Source organism: Panthera tigris, chromosome F2 (assembly GCF_018350195.1).
Source record: "Panthera tigris isolate Pti1 chromosome F2, P.tigris_Pti1_mat1.1, whole genome shotgun sequence".
NCBI lineage: Eukaryota > Metazoa > Chordata > Mammalia > Carnivora > Felidae > Panthera > Panthera tigris.
In genome coordinates this window covers 20811183-20832595 of record NC_056676.1, presented here as the reverse complement: position 1 = coordinate 20832595, position 21413 = coordinate 20811183, and the positions used below count along the sequence as shown (strand labels likewise).

At 39.2% G+C, this 21413-nt stretch overlaps 1 long non-coding RNA gene across 1 annotated transcript in view; it reads left to right on the top strand.

Annotated features, from left to right (window-relative positions):
• The window catches only part of LOC122235062, a 28241-nt gene extending 11326 nt beyond the window's left edge, over window positions 1–16915 (top strand). The window contains exon 3 of the long non-coding RNA XR_006213168.1: window positions 16452–16915. This is a non-coding gene — a long non-coding RNA (uncharacterized LOC122235062). The remainder of the gene's footprint in view (window positions 1–16451) is intronic.
• The last annotated feature ends 4498 nt before the right edge of the window (window positions 16916–21413 follow it).

Sequence of the window (21413 nt, the reverse complement as noted above, 5' to 3'; positions counted from 1 at the left end):
TGCTGGTATCAGTTAGCTAGTGCTGAGTAACAAATAGCTCCCAATTTTAATAGTTAAAACAACATTCATTTCTTATCACTCCCATATCTAGAGATTAGCTAGATTTTGCCTGATCCAGGCTGGACTCACTTGGGCCATTCTTTTCAGGTTGCAGCCACCAGGGTGCTCTGTTTCTTGCTGTAGCTCTGCAGAGGGTAGAGTTACTCCACATGTCTCACATCTTCCTCAGACTGGTAGGCCAGTACGGGTATGTTCCTTTCATGGTGGTGGCTGAGGCTCAAAAGCAAAGCAAAAACACACAGTATCTCTCTCTCTCCCCCCCTTTTTTTTTTTTTTTTTGAGAGAGAGAGAGAGAGAGAGAGAAGGCACAATTGAGCAAGAGGTAGAGAGAGGGAGAGAGAGAGAGAGAGAGAGAATCCCATGAGGGGAAGAGAGAGTAGGGAGAGAGAGACAGAGAGAGAAGTGGGACTTACTTGAAGTAAGGGGGCTCATGTTTTGCCTGAAGCGGGGCTCGTGCTCACCTGAAGCAGGACATGAGCTCATCCGAAGCAGGGCTCATGCTCACGTGAGCCATGAGATCATGATCTGCGCCGCAGTCAGATGCTTAACGACTGAGCCCCCCAGGCGCCCACACAGTGTCTCTTAAATCCTAGACTTGGAATGGCACACTGATGTTACCAGCATTTCTGTTTATGTCACTGGCTAAAGCAGGCCACGTTGTCAAGCCCAAGGTCAACAGTATGGTTGCAGGAATGGGTGAAAGATTCAATATACCGTATCTTCTTCCTCTTTACTTCCCATAGCTGACACATTACATTGGCTTATGTTATCACCCAAATCCCCTGAATATTTACCCTCTCCTCCATCACCATCCTAGTCTGAGCTGTTATGTTGTACCTGGATACTGCGACAGCCACCTAAATGGCCTCTGCTTAATAGTCTTGGACCTAATTTCAAAATTATTTTTTTCAAATTCACCAATCTGCTCATGTGACTTCCTATGACTGCTCTTGGTTCTGAAGATAAAGACAAAAGTTTCTTTTATCAGGCAGGGCCTGACGTAATCTCACAGCCATCAGCCTTTCCATCTCACCTCAGAACCCACTTCCTCTTGCTCTCCGTGTTAGCCCAGTGGCTTTCTTCAGGGCTTTTGTTAAGTACTGGCCTTTCTGTCACTTCAGGGCCTTTAGAATGCTTTTTCTGTGCCTAGAACCCTATTCCCTACCCTTACCCTCTTAGTTCTGATTTATCCTTCAGATCTCAACTTGAACATCCCTTCTTCAGGAAAGCTTTCCAAGGGCGCCTGGGTGGCTCAGTCGGTTAAGCGTCCGACATCAGCTCAGGTTACAATCTCGTGGTTCGTGAGTTCGAGCCCCACGTCGGGCTCTGTGCCCACAGCTCACAGCCTGGAACCTGCTTTGGGTTCTGTTGTCTCCCTCTCTCTCTGCCCCTGCCCCACTCACACTCTGTCTCTCCCTTTCTCTCTCAAAAATAAATAAACATTAAATTTTAAAAAAAAGAAAGAAAGAAAGCCTTCCTTGGTGCCCTAAGCCACATCAGCTTATTGTTTTAGAAAGTCTCATCATTATGTACCTTTACTTCATGACACTTTTTGCATTTTGTCATGAGGCAGGTATTTGTGAGATCATTTAATTAATGTCTCACCTCCCCAACCCCTGGGAGTAAACTCCATTGAAATGGCACCATTTCAATTTTTGGTGATCATTATATCTCAGTGCCTAGCATGGTGCTTGATACATGGTAGGAGGAGGTCAACGCATTTATGGTAAATGAATGAGTGAACAAGCCGGCCCAAAGAATCAAAGAAACAAAACTAACTCTTTTCATTTTCTTTCTCAAGAACCTGAGGACGCTCCCACCCTTTTCATTAAGATTTAACACAGACTTTATATTTCAGAGAAAAATGCAATCCGGGACAAATTACAATTTCACAGAACATTGAAGAAATCTTTAGCCACAGACTCTTTGTCTCTGTATCCCTTCCTAGACTTAATCCAGGTTTAGTTTGACAGAAAAAAAAATATCCCAAGATCTAAGGACATTTTTCTATGTTTTACTTCATGGGCGTGTCTATGACTGCTGAGTAGACCTATTGTAGAACATGAATTCCTCTTAAAAAAACAAACAAACATGATTGATTAATGCTAAATAAAGACAGTATATTCAGATTTTTTTGTTGAAAATTATCTTTACTATTCTCAACTCCAATCAACAACTCTGTATTATTAGTGTGATGGTAGATTGCTGCACTGATGGTCCCAATTAGTGGTCTCCTTTCATCTATGCTCTTTGCAGTGTGACTTTGCAGTTCACCATGAGATGGGGTCGACTTTCCCACCCCTTGAATCTGGGCTGGTTTTCTTATTTACTTTGGCTAATAGAATGCAGTGGAAATGACATTGAGCCAATTATGATAAACATATATACCTCAAGAAGCCTTGCACACTTATGTTCTTATGCTTTTGCTACGCAGTAAGAATGAGCCCAGGTTAACCTCTTGGAGGATGAGGGGCTGTATGGAACAATGTCAAATTGTCACAGCCAAGGCAATTCTAGACCAGCCCCATGCCAACCTCCAAGCAGAGATCAGCCAAGATTGCCTCAGATCACAGAACTGCTCAGCCAATTTACAGATTCCTGGGTTAGATAAGTTCTTATTGTTTAAATTTGGCATGGTTTTTACATGGCAATGACTAACTGAGACAGTGTATAAAGCAATATTACTAGGCTTCTAGAAGAAATTACTACTACCTCACACCTTTTCCTCCTGCCCCCAAAGCATAGACCATTCAGAAAGATATATCTGGGGTTAAATCTTCTCTAACACATTTATTAACCTGGTGACTTCAAGTAAGCTCATCAAATAGTTCTAAGCTTCACGTTCCTTAACCTATGAAATAGAGTTTATACTTTTGTGGCAGAGAAGGGATCTATTGTCCTTTAATATCTTATGTTCCTTTCTCCATATTTCAGATCCCCAAATTCTTAACTGGGCACATGGCTCCTCCCTAAGTGTGTTCATGTGACTAAGTTCCGGCCAATGAGCTATAAGTGAAATATCATGTAGTTGGAATCTTCCTAAGGAAGCTGGTACATTTCCTTCGCCCCCTTTTCCTTCATCCCTTTTTTCTCTGATGGCGTCACAGCTACTGGCCAAGAGAATGCTCTAGTCGCAAAGGACTTTGTAAAGCAGAACTGTGAAACCAACCCTAGACTGCCTACCTCTGGATTTGTATGCAAGAGAAATAAAATTCTCCCTTGCTTAAGACATTGGTCATTTTAGGTTTTTGTTACTCACAATTGAACCTAATCCTGGCTAATAGAAAGAGCCTTCTTGCTGGTTTGTTGTGAGTCAGGTGATAATATAAGTGCCTGGCATCATGCCTAGTACATAGTAAGTGACAATAAATAAGTGTAGTGTAGCTTTTGTTATTATTTTTATTGGTAGTAATAGTAGAGGCAATACCAATATACCTCCCTGGCCAATATTGAGGTAAAACTGGCAATATCGTTGAAGTCAGGTGAAGTTACGGCTTTAGATGCAACACCTACATAATAGTAAAGATCTATGACATGTGTTTGTTGATAATTTTATCTTAAAGAGTTTCCTTCCTTTTTAAAATTGTTTTAATGTTTTTTATTTATTTTTGAGAGAGAGACAGAGAGTGGTGGTGGGGGCGGTGGGGGGGGGGGGGGGAGAGGGAGATACAGAATCCAAAGCAGGCTCCAGGCTCTGAGCTGTCAGCACATGGGGCTCAAACTCAAGAACTGCGAGATCATGACCTGAGCTGATGTTGGATGCTTAAGCGACTGCGCCACCCAGGCGCCCCAGAGTTTCCTTCTTAACTCATTCCTTACTAAAATAACAGTTTTAGCTTTTTGAAATTTAGGAAGCAGATATATATTAGCAATGGTAGTGCAACACTCACTTTGTCAAAATTTTAACTCACTAAATTTAACTCACAAAATTTTAACTCACTGTGTATGGCAACACAGAAAAGGGTTTCGAGCATGTTCTAAAGCATTATATGCACTTGATAAGCAATATTATATATAAAGCATTATATTTATGAGGCACCTGGGTGGCTCAGTCGGTTAAGCGTCCGACTCTTGATTTCGGCTCAGGTCATGATCTCACAGTTTGTGAGTTCAAGCCCATATTAGGCTGTGCGCTGACAAGCACGGAGTCTGCTTTGGGATTCTCTCTCCCTTTCTCTCTCCCCCACTCACTATCTCTCTCTCTCAAAATAAATAAATAAACATTAAAAATAAATAAATCATTATATTTATTAAAATAATATAGCTTATTACAAAATTATATCTCAGCTTTAAAATATTGAAAAACTTTACTTTAGATCTTGGAAGAAGAAATGCTTTTTTAGAAAACTATTACCATTGTAACTCTGCCATTAGTTCCTTTGGTATCCCCTACTGTGAAGGTCGTTATTTTGAGACTTGGAAAGTCAGCAAAAAGGCATGCAGAACCTCCCCCAGTACTGAATCAATTTTTTAAGACAAATTTTCCTCAGAAATATGGTGAAACACAGAGAAGTCATTCATAATGAGTTCCTCAAGCAAAAATTCTTTTTAATTATTCTGACATTGGAAAAAGAACTCACAGAGAAATACTGTTCATAGTGGATTCCGTATAGCATTTGATAGTTGTGTGTCATTACCAAAGTAACCAGCAGGTCCCGATTCAGCTGGAATGGGGCTTTTCCCATTAAGGTGCCTTTTAAAATTAATCAATTACAGAAACCTATCGTGAAGACTTTTTCCTAAGTAAGATTTCCTATGGAAACCAATAGAGATTTTTTTTTAATGCTTCTAAGGGAAAGTTGGTTTAGAAAATTGTAGGAAAGCCTGAACGAATTAGACAGTAAAGTCAAGAAAACGTTTCAAGGTATAAGTAGACTTGAGATGTCTTAGGAAAGGATGCCAGTCTGACTCGCAAAAAGCCAAAGTACATGAGGAGTGCAGGTTGAGGCAGGAGGTGGAACAGCCTACGGACAAGTTCCCCATCAGTGGTGGCCAGGAGGGTACCAGCTAGAAACAGTAGAATGTAAGACTGGGGATGCAGATTGTGACTTTGTGGAGAGCATGGTATTGGATGTTGTATCTAATTCATTAGTAGTTGGTAATTATTAAAGGGTTTTTAACAGAAAGATAAAAAGGTATCGATGCTAAGTTCACTGGGTGAATTCTACCAACTGTTTACAGAAAAGTTAATACCAACTATTCATGAATTCTTCCAAAAATTTTTGAGTGAAAGAGCACTTCTCAAGTCATTCCATAAGTCCAGTATTACACTAATGCCAAAACCAGGCAAAAGTATCACAAGAAAAGAAAATTATCGACCAATATCCCTTATGATTACAAATGCAAAAATCTTTAACAGAGAATGGGGAAATCAAATCTAGCATCACATAAAAGGATTATTCTCCACAACCAAGAGGGATTTATCCCAGGAATGCAAGGTTGGTTGAACATTAAAAAATCAAGTAATGTTGGGGTGCCTGGGTGGCTCAGTCAGTTAAGTGTCGACTCTTGGTCTTGGCTCAGGTCATGATCTCAAGGTTTGTGAGTTTGAGCCCCACGTTGGACTCTGTGCTGACAGTGTAGAGGCTGCTTGGGATTCTCTCTCTTTCCTCCTCTCTCTGCCCCTCCCTGCCTGTCTCTCTAAATAAATAAAGAAAGAAACTTAAAAAACATCAAGTGATGTTGCCATGTCTATAGGATATGAAACAATAACAATAGCAGCATAACTATCTCAATAAATGCATAATAAGCACTTGCAAAAACCAACCCTCATGATTAAAAAAAAAACAACAGTAAACTAGGGAGAGCAGCTAACTTCTTCAACCTGATAAAAGCCATTTAGAAAAAACCATGGCTAATATTACACTTAACGGTAAAAGACTGGATGCTTTCCCCCTAAGATAAGGAAGAAGGCGAGGCTGTCTGCACTCACCAATTCTATTCAACATTGTACTAAAGGTTCTAGCCAGGGAAGTTAGGCAAGATAAAGAAATAAAAGGCATGCCAATTGAAAACTATTTCTGAGGGGCGCCTCGGTGGTTCAGTCAGTTAAGCATCCGACTTCAGCTCAGGTCACGATCTCGCGGTCCATGAGTTCGAGCCCCACATCGGGCTCTGGGCTGATGGCTCAGAGCCTGGAGCCTGCTTCCGATTCTGTGTCTCCCTCTCTCTCTGCCCCTCCCCCGTTCATGCTCTGTCTCTCTCTGTCTCAAAAATAAAATAAACATTAAAAAAAAATTATAAAAAAAAAAAGAAAACTATTTCTGATTGCAAGTGACATGATCTTGTATGCTGGAAATACTAAGAAATACACACACACACAGAACAATCCCATTAAAACTAATAAACAAGTTCAGTAAGACTGTAGGATATAGGATTAATATGCAAAATCAATTATATTTTTATACAATGAACAATCCAAATATGAAATTAAGAAAGCAATTCCACTTATGAAAGCATCAAAATTAATTACTTAGGAATAAATGTAAAAGAGAAGTGCAAAACATATACTCTGAAAACCACAACCATTGTTGAATGACGTTAAAGATGATCTAAATAAATGGAAAGCCATCCTATGTTCATGGATCAGAAGACAATATTGTTGAGGTGCCTGGGTGGCTCGGTTGGTTGAGCATCCGACTTCAGCTCAGGTCATGATCTCATGGTTCATGGGTTTGAGCCCCACATTGGGCTCTGTGCTGACAGCTCAAAGTCTGGAGCCTGCTTCGGATTCTGTGTCTCCCTCTCTCTGCTCCTCCCCTGCTTGCAGTCTGTTTCCATCTCTCAAAAGGAAATAAACATTAAAAAAAAGAAGAAGACAATATTGTTAAGATGGCAATATTTACCAAATTAACCTACAAAAATCATTGTAATACTTACCAGAATCCCAACTGTTATTTTTGTAGAAATTAACAAACTGATCCTAAAATTGGTATGAAAACTCAAAAGGAGCTAGAATAGCCAAAACAATCTTGAAAAAGAACAAAGTTGAAGGGCTCACATTTTCCAATTTTAAACTTACTACAAAACTCAAATAATTAAGACTCTGTGGTTTTGCCATAAGGACACACACACACACACACACACACACACACACGCACGTAAAATAGAATTGAGAATCCAGCATAAACCCTCACATTTATGGTCAGTTGTTTTTTGACAAGGTTGTGAGAACAATAAACAGAATAATCATTTCAACAAATAGTACCGGGACAACTGGATAGCTACATGCAAAAGAATGAAATTGGACCTCTACCTTATACCATATATAAAAATTAACTAAAAATGATCAAAGACTTCAAAGTCTTCAAAAAAGACTTCAATGAGAGCTAAAATGATAAGCTCTTAGAAGAAAATATAGGGTAAATCTTATCTTGGATTTGGCAATAATTTCTTGGATATGACACCAAAAGCACAAGCAATCAAAGGAAAAAAAACAGGTAAATTGGACTTCCTCAATTAAAAACTTTCGTTCATTAGAGAACACCATCAGGAAAGTGAGTAGACAAGCCACAGAATAGAAGGTATATGCAGTTCATATATGTGACAAGAGACTTGTATCTAGAATACATAATATTCTAGTCAATAACAACAAATAATCCAATTAAAAAATAGGCAAAGGATCTGGATGGACACACCTCCAAAGAAGATATACAGATGGTCCATAAGCACGTGAAAATAAATGCTCAACATCGCTAGGCATAAGGGAAATGCAAATCAAAGCCACAAGAGATGTCTCTGTACACCAACTAGTTTGGCTATAATAGAAAGGACAAATAAAAACAAGTGTTGGCAACATGTGCAGAAATTGGAACCCCCACATACTGCTGGTAGGAATGTAAAATAGTGCAGCCATTTTGAAAACCAGTGCGGCAATTCCTCAGAAAATTAAACAGAAGAGTTACCTTATGTTCTAGCAATTCCACTCCTGAGTGTATACCCAAGAGAAATGAAAATATATGCCCATGCAAAAACTTGTAAAAGAATGTGCATAGAGTAATACTCATAATGGCCAAAAAGTAGAAACAATTCAAATGTTCATCAACTGATAAATGGATAAACAAAATGTGGTCTATCTATGTTCTACAATGTGGATGACCCTAAAGAATGCTCTGGTAGGGGAAAGAAGCCAGTCACAACAGACCACATAGTGTCTGACTCCATTTATATGAAAAGCCCAGAATAAGAAGCCTAGACTCCATTTATATGAAAAGCTCAGAATCTATAAGACAGGAAGCAGATTAGTGGTTGCCTAGTGCTGGATGGAGAGATGGGAGGATTAGGAGGTGATATTGAGGGGGCGCGGCTTCTCTCTGGGAGAATAGAAGCTGTCTAAAATTGATTGTGGTGATGATTGCGCCACTCTGTGGACATACTAAAAACCATTGAATTGTTTTAAAAAATCAGCTCTGTGTTTAAGGGAGATCACTCTGATGGGAGTAGAGAGAAACAAAAAGCACAGAGCCCACTCTTCCAAGCGCCCACTCTTCTAGACTCTTAGAACACAGCTCATCTTCCAGTCTTCTCCCTCTTCACTCTCTGTGCCTTTCCCTTAAAATACAGTGACAGCACACTTGGTCTCAAATCTATGCTTGATAAACTGACAAATACACTACAGGGTGGGGCTTAGGAAAAGGCGATTAGAAAAAGATCATCAAACTCTTTGATGATCATTATTATTTAAGCAAGCAAGGGAAAAGGCCCCCTTCTCAACTGTTTCCTTAAAGGTGAAGAAATTAAACTTAGATTCCGGGCAAAAGGCATTTGGCCAATGTAGAGCCTCAGATTAAATGGTGAATAAATTTCTGCTTTAGGCCTGGCACATAGCAGTCCTCAATAAGGTTTTTAGAAATAAGTTAAATAAAGGAAATTTAAGAATAAAAATAGACTTTATGATAAGTGTTATATAAACATGGCCAAGAAAGACATTGTGAGATGAGAAAGTAACACATAATCTTAAACTAGTGCTGGAGAAAAAATTAAGAACGAAGAGAAAGGAATATTCAGTCATTTAACAAGATAGCAAGCCTCCGAGTTGTCTCTTGAGTTCTTTCCATCCTATTCAGAGAAAACAATTAGAAAGAAAAAGAAGTAATAAGTTGTAAAGTTATATAAAAGAGTAAGCATATTGCACCTTCAGAACACAAACAAGACAAAAACCAATTATATGTAATCCATCACATCAACAATTTGAAGAAGGAAAATCATATCATATTGGTAGATGGAGAAAAAGCATTGGACCAAGTCCAGTACCTATTCATGACAAAAGTTCTAAGCAAACTAGGCATAGAGGGAAATTTCCTCGACCTGAGCAAGTATAAAAAAGGCAATTATACAAACCAGACACCAAAGACTTGTATGGATGCAGAGAGGAAAAATAAGTGGTTTCTTACGCAACAATTTACCAAGGCATAAAGTACAATGGAGGCAAAAGAGATTAAGGAAAAAGAATAAGGAAGTCAAAGAAAACAAAGGAAAATAAGAAAGTAAAACAAAAATAAGGATCTGTCTTCAATATCCAAAATGGAAAATAACAGGCAGTCATCAGAAACACCACCCTGGAACAGGCATGTTCTCCCCAACCAGTTCTAGCCAGAGAGATCTGGTTTCCTACATCTAGAGACCTCCTGTTCTTTGTCCTAGGGAATAATTAGGAAATGGAGAAGAAATAAGCCCAAGATTCGGGGATTACTAACTGCCATCTCACAAGAATGATGATTAAAATATTGTGATTAAGAATCCAGGACCTTTAGCCCCTTTGAGTGCTGATTACAAAGTGATTAGTAGGGATTACTGTGAGATTAACAATGTTTGCAAGGAAGATGATTTGATTCATTCCAGGCGTTAGGGACAGAGGTGGCAGATGGTTTAGTTATACCAAGAGAAACTGTAAAACACACAGTAAAAGACAGTTGGATTCTTATTCTCTTTCATTTGAAGAAGAAAAAATAGCTCTTGATGGGCGAGGACATGTTGTTTAAAGTTATATAAGGCTGATGTCATACCTTTTCAATGTATCAAGAGTGCAAAAATGATGTGATTAGTTTCTGTCTGGGAGGAATGGGGAGATCTAGATAATGACAACATTAAGGCTAGGGTGCCCGCTTTGTCCTTTCTGTATTAATTAAAAGCCCTTTGATGAGAATTTATGATGTGAACTAACTCGCTTGATTTACTATTTAGACAGGTGTGGAAGGAAATAGAGTAGTTTAGATGTTTAAACTAGTACTTGCATATGCAGATGACATGTTAATGATTTTATCAACTGATGAGTCTGTAAAAGCCATCCCTTGAATTTTTGAAACATATGCTTAAAGCAGCTGGTTCTAAAATAAGTTTAAGAGCAACTATTTGCTTGATGGGGCTGACAAATAGGAACAGGTGATTGTCTTAGAAGAGGCTGGTGTTTAAAAATGAACCAATTGGGAGTTTAGGAGCATTTGGGGAGAGTCAAAACAATGAAAAATCAAACAGAAAATAGATGTAGCAGATAAATTAGTGTCTCTCTAGCAGAGTTGGAAGTTATTTTATTGTACTGAATGTGTTGTTAATCAAAAAAATTTCTCATTGCCTTGAGCCATATGGAAGTGATTTGCCATGTTTTTCTTGCTGTCCATTTGCAGTGTTATGTTTGAGGGAGCTGGCAAAGTGCCTTTTAAAAAAATACTATCCTTACAAAGGTACCTTAATGAGCTGATTGAAGACAAGATTCTTTGTACAGCAGCCGTGAGTGAAGCGGTCATCTTAACTTTAAGAAGAGTCTATATAAAAAGGAACTTGACGAAAAAACTCTTTTTAAAACATTTCTGTTATTCTGAGACTTACCCAGGAAGCATGTACACTGAATACACTGTTTAGAATTATCTATAGAAGAGCCTTTCCAGTCTATAGGTTTGTAAGCATTATTTTATAGTCTTTTGAAAACCTTTAATATGATGAAGAGTCTTACTGATTTAGAAGTACTAAAAGGTCACTGAATATTCTCTGGAGGCAAAATGATATCAGGGAAAGAGTCAAGAAGTGAGAGCCAAGAGGGTCCCCTGGGTGGCTCAGTCGGTTGAGCGTCCGACTTTGGCTCAGGCCATGATCTTGCGGTTTGTGAGTTCGAGCCCCGCGTCGGGCTCTGTACTGACAGCTCAGAGCCTGGAGCCTGTTTCGGATTCTGTGTCTCCCTCTCTCTCTCTGCCCCTCCCCCACTTCATGCTCTTTCTCTCTGTGTCAAAAATAAATAAACATTAAAAAAGAAAAAAGTAGTGAGAGTCAAGAGATCTGACCAGGACCAAGTTGACCACTGTTTTATCATGTATTCTTTCCCTACCTTGTTTTCATCACCTGAAAGGAAAAAAAAAAAAAGTAGTAATAGCTGGGGCACCTGCATGGCTCAGTTGGTTGAGCATCCAACTTTGGCTCAGGTCATGATCTCACAGTTCATGAGTTCAAGCCCCAAGTCAGGCTCTGTGCTGACAGCGTGGAGTCTGGATCCTGCTTCAGATTCTGTGCCTCCCTCTCTCTCTGCCCCTCCCCCACTAGCACCGTCTCTGTCTCTCAAAAATGAATAAACATTAAAAAAAATTATTTTAAAAATTAGTAATAGTTAACATTGACAAAATTTGCTATCCATCAGGGACTGTTAAAATAATTTTTAGGAGAGTTAAGCACCTGACCTCAGCTGAGGTCATGATCTCACAGATCATGGGTTTGAATCCCACATCGGGCTCTGTGCTGACAGGTCAGACAGGTTCCAGGGAACCTTCTTCAGATTCTATGTCTCCCTGTCTCTCTCTGCCTCTCCCCACCTCATTCTCTGTCTCTGTCTTTCTTTCTCTTTCTCAGAAATAAATAAATTAAAAAAAATAGTTTTGATAACTTATTTCCTCTCCCCACAACAACCTGTGGTAGTTTCTGTTATCATCTCCGTCTTACAGGAAACTGTATGGAGATCAAAGAATATATCAGAACTCCCATGAGAATGTATTATGAAAACATAAAGGTTTTATTTATTTATTTATTTATTTATTTATTTATTTATTTTTTGGTCATGATGATAATATGTAATCTCAACTACAGCAGAGTAGTTTGGGTGTACTCAGACTAAGAACGGAGGAGACAGATTAAAATTTCCTTCATGATTAAAAAGAAAGCTTAGGGGCGCCTGGGTGGCTCAGTCGGTTAAGCAGCCAACTTCAGCTCAGGTCATGATCTCGCAGTCTGTGAGTTCGAGCCCCGTGTCAGGCTCTGTGCTGACAGCTCAGAGCCTGGAGCCTGTTTCAGATTCTGTGTCTCCCTCTCTCTGCCCCTCCCCCGTTCATGCTCTGTCTCTCTCTGTCTCAAAAATAAATAAACGTTAAAAAAAAAAATTAAAAAAAAAAAAAGAAAGCTTAGCAAACTAGGCATAGAAGAATGAGTTCTTAATTTGATAAAAACATCTATAAAAAATGCAACAAATATTATACTCAGTGGTGAAATATTAGAAGTTTTCTTCTTTGAGGGGCACCTGAATGGTTCTGTTGGTTAAGTGTCCAACTCTTAATTTTGGCTCAGGTCGTGATCTCACAGTCATGAGATTGAGCCCTGTGTCAGGCTCTAAACCGAGAGTGGGGCCTGCTTAAGATTCTCTCTCTCCCTCTCTCTCTGCCCTTCCCCTGCTTGTGCTCTCTCTCTCACACACAAAAGTAATTAATTAATTAACAATTCAAAATCTTTAAAAAAATAAAAGTTTTCTCCCCTGAAATACAGAACAAGACACTCATTACCACTATTTTTATCAACATTAATCTACAGTTCTTAGCCAATGCAGCAAGGTAAGAAAAAGAAATAAAAGTTCTAAGAATGGCAAAGGAAGAAATAGAAAACTCATTATCCTCTGATGACATGAATGTGGAAAATATGGAGGAATCCGCAGTGAATGTGAGGTCACTTAACACAAGGTTGATATAAAAGAATCAATTTAGGGGGCACCTGGGTGGCTTAGTCAGTTAGGCATCTGGCTTCAGCTCAGGTCATGCTCTCACGGTTTGTGAGTTTGAGCCCCACATTTAAAAAGTTTTTTTTAATTTTTAAATTTTTTTTAAAATTTTTAAATTAAAAAAAATTTTTTTAATTTAAATTTTCAAAAAAAATTTTTTTTAATCAATTTGGGGGTACTTGGCTGGCTCAGTCAAAAGAACATGTGACTCTTGATCTTGGGGTTATGAGTTTGAGCCCCATATTGAGTGTAGAGATTTCCAAAAATAAATACATAAACTTAAAAAAAAAACCCAATGCTATCTCTATAAAACAACAACAAACAATTATAAAATAAAACATTTTTAATAATACTTAGAAATAACAAGTGCTGGTAAGAATGTAAAAGGGGACCCTTGTGCACGGTTGTAGGAATGCAAACTGGTGCAGCCACTGTGGAAAACAGTACAGAGGTGCCTCAAAGAATTACAAATAGAACTACAATTTGATCCAGCAATTTCACTTCTGGGTATTTATCTGAAGAAAACAAAAACACCAATTGGAAAAAATATCTGCACACTCATGTTCATTGCAGCATTATTTATAGTAGCCAAGACATGAAAACAAGCTAAATGGTCATCGAAGGACAAATGGATAAAAAAAATGTGTATCTATATATTCCAATGGAATATTATTTAGCCATAATAATGAAGAAAATCTTGCCATTGGCAAAAATATGGATGGATCTTGAGGGCATTATGCTAAGTGAAGTAAGAGACAGAGAAAGATAAATACCATCTGATCTCACTTATATATGGAATCTACAAAACAAAAAAACCAAAAAAGAAAACCCAAGCTCATGGATATATAAAACAGATTGGTAGTTCAGTTATTCATTTGACATTTTTTTAAGCATCTACTATGTACCAAGCACTTTATTCAAAGTTTGTGATATGTTTGTTTAAAAATGAACCCTGTCAGGGCACCTGGTTGGCTCCCTCAGTTAAGTGTCTGACTTTTGATTTAGGCTCAGGTCGTGATCTTACAGTTTATGGATCCAGCCCCATGTTGGGCTCTGCACTGATAGTTTGGGATTCTCTCTCCCTCCTTCTGCCCCCCTTTCTCTCTCATTCTCTAAACAAACAAACACACATTTAAAAAAATGACCCCTGTCTTCATGGAGCTACATTCCAGTGGGACAAAAGATAAGCAATGAACCTAATAAATCAATTTTGCAACATGTAGGGGAAGATAAGTGCTATGGGAAAAATAGCACAGCAAAGTAATTTGGAAATAAGAGGATGGAGTAACAGGTTGTAATCTTAAATACAAGAGCTGAGAAATTTCCATTGAGGAGTTGCAGAGCCAAGACTTTGTCTCAGGAAACAGTGTTCCGAAAGGGGAGGGTGGCTGTGAAAAAGTCCCAAGACAAAGGGAATGGCCGGCACGTTCTAGAAGGGGAGAAGAGGCAGGGAACCTGGCCAAAAGCAAGCAAGAGAAATTAGCAAGAGAAGGAGGAGATGCAGAGAAAGAGGGTCTGGATCATACTGTGCCTAAAGAGTGACTCTTTTGAGTTTTGCTAGAACAAACCCATTTCTTTTTTTGGTGTGTGTGTGATTTTTTTTTAACTTTATTTTTTATTTTTTAAAATTTACATCCAAATTAGTTAGCATATAGTGAAGCAATGATTTCAGGAGTAGATTCCTTAGTGCCCCTTACCCATTTAGCCCATTTCCCCTCCCACAACCCCTCCTGTAACCCTTTGTTCCCCATATTTATGAGTCTCTGCTGTTTGAACAAACCCATTTCTGTACCTCAGAGAGCACACACGCAGAAAAGAATTGGGCGGTACATTTCTACCTTTTAAAAATATCCATATTCTAGGTCTCAGAGCCATTGGAGTGAATTGCCTTTGCACAACTTCAGGTTTGGTAAATAAAGAATCCAGGTTCTTCCTATAAGCATAGTTAGCCAGAAGCAAAATACTTTTAGCCGTGGGTTGAAATCTCTCCAGGGAGAAATCAAAGTTTTTTGCCTTTCGAAAATTGCCAGTGACCCGAGGCAAAAGAGTTTAGAACTTGCTTTCATCGATACCTGTGATACAGTAACACACCTTCCCACCTGCCCCCAGCCCTTCCTATCAAAAGGCTCATGTTAACAAGAAGAGTACAAATCGAAGCCCAAATTCTTCGTGTTTTTTTTGTTTTGTTTTGTTTTTAATATATGAAATTTATTGTCAAATTGTTTTCCATACAACACCCAGTGCTCATCCCAAAAGATGCCCTCTTCAATACCCATCACCCACCCTCCCCTCCCTCCCACCCCCCATCAGCCCTCAGTTTGTTCTCAGCTTTTAAGAGTCTCTTATGTTTGGCTCTCTCCCACTCTAACCTCTTTTTTTTTTTTTTTCCTTCCCCTCCCCCATGGGTTTCTGTTAAGTTTCTCAGGATCCACATAAGAGTGAAAACATATGGTATCTGTCTTTCTCTATATGGCTTATTTCACTTAGCATCACACTGTCCAGTTCCATCCATGTTGCTACAAAGGGCCATATTTCATTCTTTCTCATTGCCACGTAGTAGTCCATTGTGTATATAAACCACAATTTCTTTATCCATCCATCAGTTGATGGACATTTAGGCTCTTTCCATAATTTGGCTGTTGTTGAGAGTGCTGCTATAAACATTGGGGTACAAGTGCCCCTATGCATCAGTACTCCTGTATCCCTTGGGTAAATTCCTAGCAGTGCTACTGCTGGGTCATAGGGTAGATCTATTTTTAATTTTGTGAGGAACCTCCACACTGTTTTCCAGAGCGGCTGCACCAATTTGCATTCCCACCAACAGTTCAAGAGGGTTCCCATTTCTCCACATCCTTTCCAGCATCTTTAGTCTCCTGATTTGTTCATCTTGGCCACTCTGACTGGCATGAGGTGGTATCTCAGTGTGGTTTTGATTTGTATTTCCCTGATGAGGAGCGATGTTGAGCATCTTTTCATGTGCCTGTTGGCCATCCAGATGTCTTCTTTAGAGAAGTGTCTATTCATGCTTTCTGCCCATTTCTTCACTGGATTATTTGTTTTTGGGGGGTGGAGTTTGGTGAGCTCTTTATAGATTTTGGATACTAGCCCTTTGTCTGATATGTCATTTGCAAATATCTTTTCCCATTCCGTTGGTTGCCTTTTAGTTTTGTTGGTTGTTTCCTTTGCTCTGCAGAAGCTTTTTATCTTCATGAGGTCCCAATAGTTCATTTTTGCTTTTAATTCCCTTGCCTTTGGGGATGTGTCAAGTAAGAAATTGCTATGGAAGCCCAACTTCTTTGAAGCAGACACTCACCTTATCAAGAACTCATCTGTGATGTCAACGTCTCTAAGACGTAAAAACCAAACAGCCGCGTTCGAGGCCAAATAGGATTTTGCCAAGTCTCATTTTCCTCTCTGAATCTTCCAGCTGCTGTAAAGAACATTACTGCCCATTGAGCACTCACCTCCGATGACATAAAGCAACAACAAAGGACATCTACAACTGCACTCTGCATTTGAAGACAGAGAGGCATGATAGAGATGTGTTTTTCAAATTGGGTTCACCTAACATCCTGAAGTCAGTGTGACAAAAAGAGCCTCTCATTGCCTTCTCCGAGACCATAATGTGTAGCAAACATTAATGTATTGATGTATATGAAATGTGGTAGAAACACTCTAAGAAATTCAGGTTAGATGCCAAACCTATAGTCAGGCACACAGAGGAAAGGACTTTAACTGCACCATCAGCCACGAACACAAGGCTGGAAATCACTCTTCATTCTGCATCTGCTTTGGGATAGAAGTAAACCATTCCTATGGGAAGGATTTTGTGCACATCCCATAATGCCACTCCCACATCTGATTTTGAAATAAAAAATGACATGTGAGTTATCTGTGTTCTAACTACTGTGTTTCATTGATTGAAAATCATATATTTTCCCTTTTTTATATCTCTAAAATTGGAATATAGCTTACAGTTGGTGGCATCTTACAATTATAATTGTCAGCGTTTTAAATTTTTTAGTGGTACATAAAATAATAATGCATTTTACAATTAATCCTGCCCTAGAATCAATCAAGTATGGTATAGAGATAAAACTATTCCCTTGAAAGCCAGATAATTCTTCCAGGAGCAGTTATTTAAATATCTCTCTTGACAGAAATGTTATAGATTAAAAGAGATTTAAAGATGTACTAGCCAAATTTGACATGTGAATCTTGTTTGAATCCTGATTTGAACAAATCACTCTAAAGGACATTTCGGGGGCAATCAGAAAAATTTGAATACTAAGTGCAGATTAGATGATACTAGGAAATTACTCTTAACTTTTTAAAAGTGTAATAATGATATTGTGACTTAAGAAAAAGGTTCCTTATCTTTTAGAGATACGTAGTGAAATGTCATAGATGAAATCACTTACTGTCTGGGATTTACTTTAAAATAATCCAAGGAAGAGGTGGGGAAGAGTAGAAAATTGCTGAAATGGGGTGATGGATACATTAAGCTCTTCTCTCTACTTCTGTATGTTTGAAAATTTCCCCAATGAAAAATTTAAAAAATAATGTCCTAAATTTGTAGAAAAAGCCAACGTATTGATGTATATTCAATGTGGTATAGACTCTCGGGAAAATTCGGGCTATATAGCAAATAATCACTGAACTGATTAGGCTTGATTTTAATATATTAATATTTCCATAAAGATACTCCATATATCCATTAAGTTACTTTGAAAAAAGATTACAGTTCTCTTAAGTGATCCTCCGAATTTATATGTAAACAGATTTCTTCATCAAAATGTGTTTACAACTTACATAACATGTGTTTATTGAATGCTCCTGTATTCCACAGATATTTGGAAGTATTTACATTCTTAAAACTATACTGTTTAGAACTATATTTTTTCTTTTGAATGGCCAAGGTTTCATTAAAAAGCAGGTCTTGAGGGGCAGCAGGGTGGCTCACTCCGTTGAGCATCTGACCTTGGCTCAGGTCATGATCTCAAGGTTTGTGAGTTTGAGCTCCGCATGGGGCTGGCTGCTGTCAGCATGGAGCCTACTTTGGATCCTCTGTTCCCCTCTCTCTCTCTACTCCTCCCCCACTTGGTCTCCCGTGCTATCTCAAAAATAAGTAAAACTTTAAAAAACTAAAATAAAATTTAAAAATCTTAACATGGGGCGCCTGGATGGCTCAGGTCATGATTTCACGGTTTGTGAGTTTGAGCCCTGCATTGGGCTCTCTATTGTCAGCGCAGAGCCCTCTTCAAATCCTCTGCCCCCCCCCCCTGCCTCTCTCTCTCTCTCAAAAATAAACATTTAGAAAACACTTAAAAAACCCTAACATACACAACTTTCTGTTTAGAAAGCGCACAGTTTGGAAAAGAAGTCTATGCTGCATCGCTGGAGAGTCGGCCCGGAAGTCGGGGCACCTGCGGTTCCAGGTCTGGCGCCACCACCCACGAGCTGTGAGACCCGGTGCAGGTCAGTCAGATGCCCCGGCCTCCGTCTCATCTTTTACTGAATTAGGATATTAGCTGCTCTATCTGCTGCACGGAGTGTTTGCAGCTTCAGATAGTAAATGTAACAGCCCCTTAAAGGGGTTAAAAGAATTTTTTTTTTTTTAAGTGTGCTCTTTGTAGCAAGGTTTCAATAAAACGCACCGTCAGATTAGAATCTGAGGCAGTGTCAACACAGAGCATTTGGGAGAAGGAAAGAAATCAGCCATCTAAGCGATTGTTTTGCTACGTGACACCAAACAACCGGCGTGGCTGAGTTTCGCACTGACTTATCCGCACGGAGCAGCCGCTTCCGCCCCGGTGTTGCAGCCCCGGAAGGGCAGCCCCGTGCCGCGTGCACGTGGCGTCAGGGAGCCCGCTGGGCCCAGGGCGTTGTGCCGCTCTGCCAGGCTCAGGCTGACTCCCTGCCGAGGGTAAAGGGAGGGAACGGCTGGGTGGACAGGGCCAGCACAAAGCTGATCGGGAGTCACGGAACCCTGGGTGAGACCTTGACAGACCATCCGACACGCACCAACAGCAAATGAAGTCCCTCCTTTGCCTGGGTCCTGCTCATGAGTTGGTACGGTTCCAGATAGTTTTAAAAGTTGGCGCCGTTCTAAAATCTGTATCCTCAGAGCCTCTTTCCTTTGTTCTGTGTTTCTCTCATCCCTGCCGGTAACGCATTTAGTCCATTCTTGGCAGGAAGGCTTCCCTGGTGTGTGTTGGGGAGAACTGTCCAAGGAGCCAAAACTCTGCGTTTTCAGAATTTCAGCTCTGCGCATACAAAGAGAGATGGTTGGAACTGAAAGATATGGGAAAATCAATCCAAGTTACGTTTTTAATCCCTTAAAGATGACAATAATGTCTTTAATTTAGTAAAATGCTTACTTCACTTCCTTGTGAAACTTTCACTGTTTCAGAAACAAGTCTCCTGTCTCTTTTCCCTCTCCCGTAGAATTAAAGTCCTGTTCCACTGGAAATGAGGCAAGTCTTTTCCCCAGTGTTCTCTTGTAGCCTCAACAACTTGCTTATACAATCAACGCCCACTATTAAGAAGTGTGATCTTGCAGGAGTCACTTAACCTCTCTGAGTAACCCTTTCCTAACCTGTAAAATGAGTAGGTTTTAAATGCTCCTTTTCAGCTTTTAACTCTTTAATCTTTATCAGGATGCCTAGAAAAAAAGATGCTTTGATTAGTATTTTTTACCAGGTGAGGTTTAACCAACAAATAACTTTTCTTATAATTCTTTTTATTCAAAAATATTTCTGACATGCACTTCGATTCATTAGTAAATTAAAACCTAACACTACCAGATTAAACCTGACAGAATATTAAAACAATCATATATCAAATTCAAGCAAAATTTATTTGAGAAATGCAAGGATGGCTTGATATTGGTAAGCATATTAATATAATTCGGCATCAGACTAAAGAGAAAGAAGATATACATATATCGATTGGTAAAAAGATATTTTATGAAATTCATATATTTCAAAATTCTTATTTCTAAATTAGCACTCTAAGGAATCTTTATTAATATGGTAAAAATTTTATCTTTTAATTTTTTAATTGTTTTTGATGTTTTTAATTTATTTTTGAGAGAGAGAGAGAGAGACAGAGAATGAGCAAGGTTGGGGCAGAGAGAGAGGGCGACACAGAATCTGAAGCAGGCTCTGGGCTCTGAGCTGTCAGCACAGAGTCTGACAAGGGGCTCGAACTCATGAACTGCAAGATCATGACGTCAGCCGAAGTTGGACGCCTAACTGACTGAGCCACCCAGACACCCTGGCAAAAAATTTTATCTTAAATCAGTAGCCAACCTCATACTTATGGGAATTCACAAAAACTTTCCATATGGTCCGTGGTCCTTGAAACTCCTAAACTATAAACAAATTTTGAGGGTATGTGTATTTTTGTAGAGTTAACTTTGATCAAATTCTCAGAGGGATAGAGCATACTAAAAATGCTCTTGAGGCATTACTATTATTATCAGGAACAAGAAAAGAATTCTTGCTATTGCCACTATTATTTAGTAATATTCTGGAATTTCTAGCTAATGACATAGGACAAGAAGCAGAACAAAGAGGCATGTATAACTGTTAGGGATGGCAAAGTTGAGGCTATCATTACCTGAGGATAATATTATATTAAGTTCTTTTAGTTGCAAGACATAGAAGCATGCTCAAGTTGAATTAGTTATACCAAATGATTTTGAAGATACACAGGAAGTCAAGAGGAGAGGAGTCAGCCACACTGAGTGGGATATTGCTCAGGACAAAGGAATGTGTCTAATCGTCTGATGGCAGGTGTCCCTAGTTCTTTGCTCCGATGGTCCACCCTGAAGATGATTGATCTCCTATTTCTGCTGTAATTAACTCATTGACAGATCTACCTGTCTCTTCTTGGTAAACAAACTTGCTCTTTCCAAGTTCCAGCCTATTAGGCCAAACAGAAGTGTCTATAAATCCTGATCTGGTCCAACCCGCCTTTTAGTATGAGGGCAATGTGAAGGAGAAATCCTTGTCCTCGTTGTTGTTCAGGGATATCCACACTATTGTTCAGGATCCATAAAGCTGAAATCAGTTTCTGGAATGTGATGTGATACTAAACATGGCTATCTATTAACCAGATCTATGTGTATTCATTCACTGTCAATACTTCGTTGGGAAAAACCAACCACCCATTGGCTCTGGTCTAGGAAGGGAGAGAAGTTAAATTAGATGAAGTCAAACTGTATATTTTAACAGTTTGCCCTTGTAACTGATTTGGCCCGGAGGCTTACACAAGCCTGGCCCCATACATATCAAATAATCATTATAATGAGGATAATAACAGCTCTTCTTAGGAATGGGAAAGAGCACAACGGTTAACAGTATGACCTCTGGAGCTGGACTGT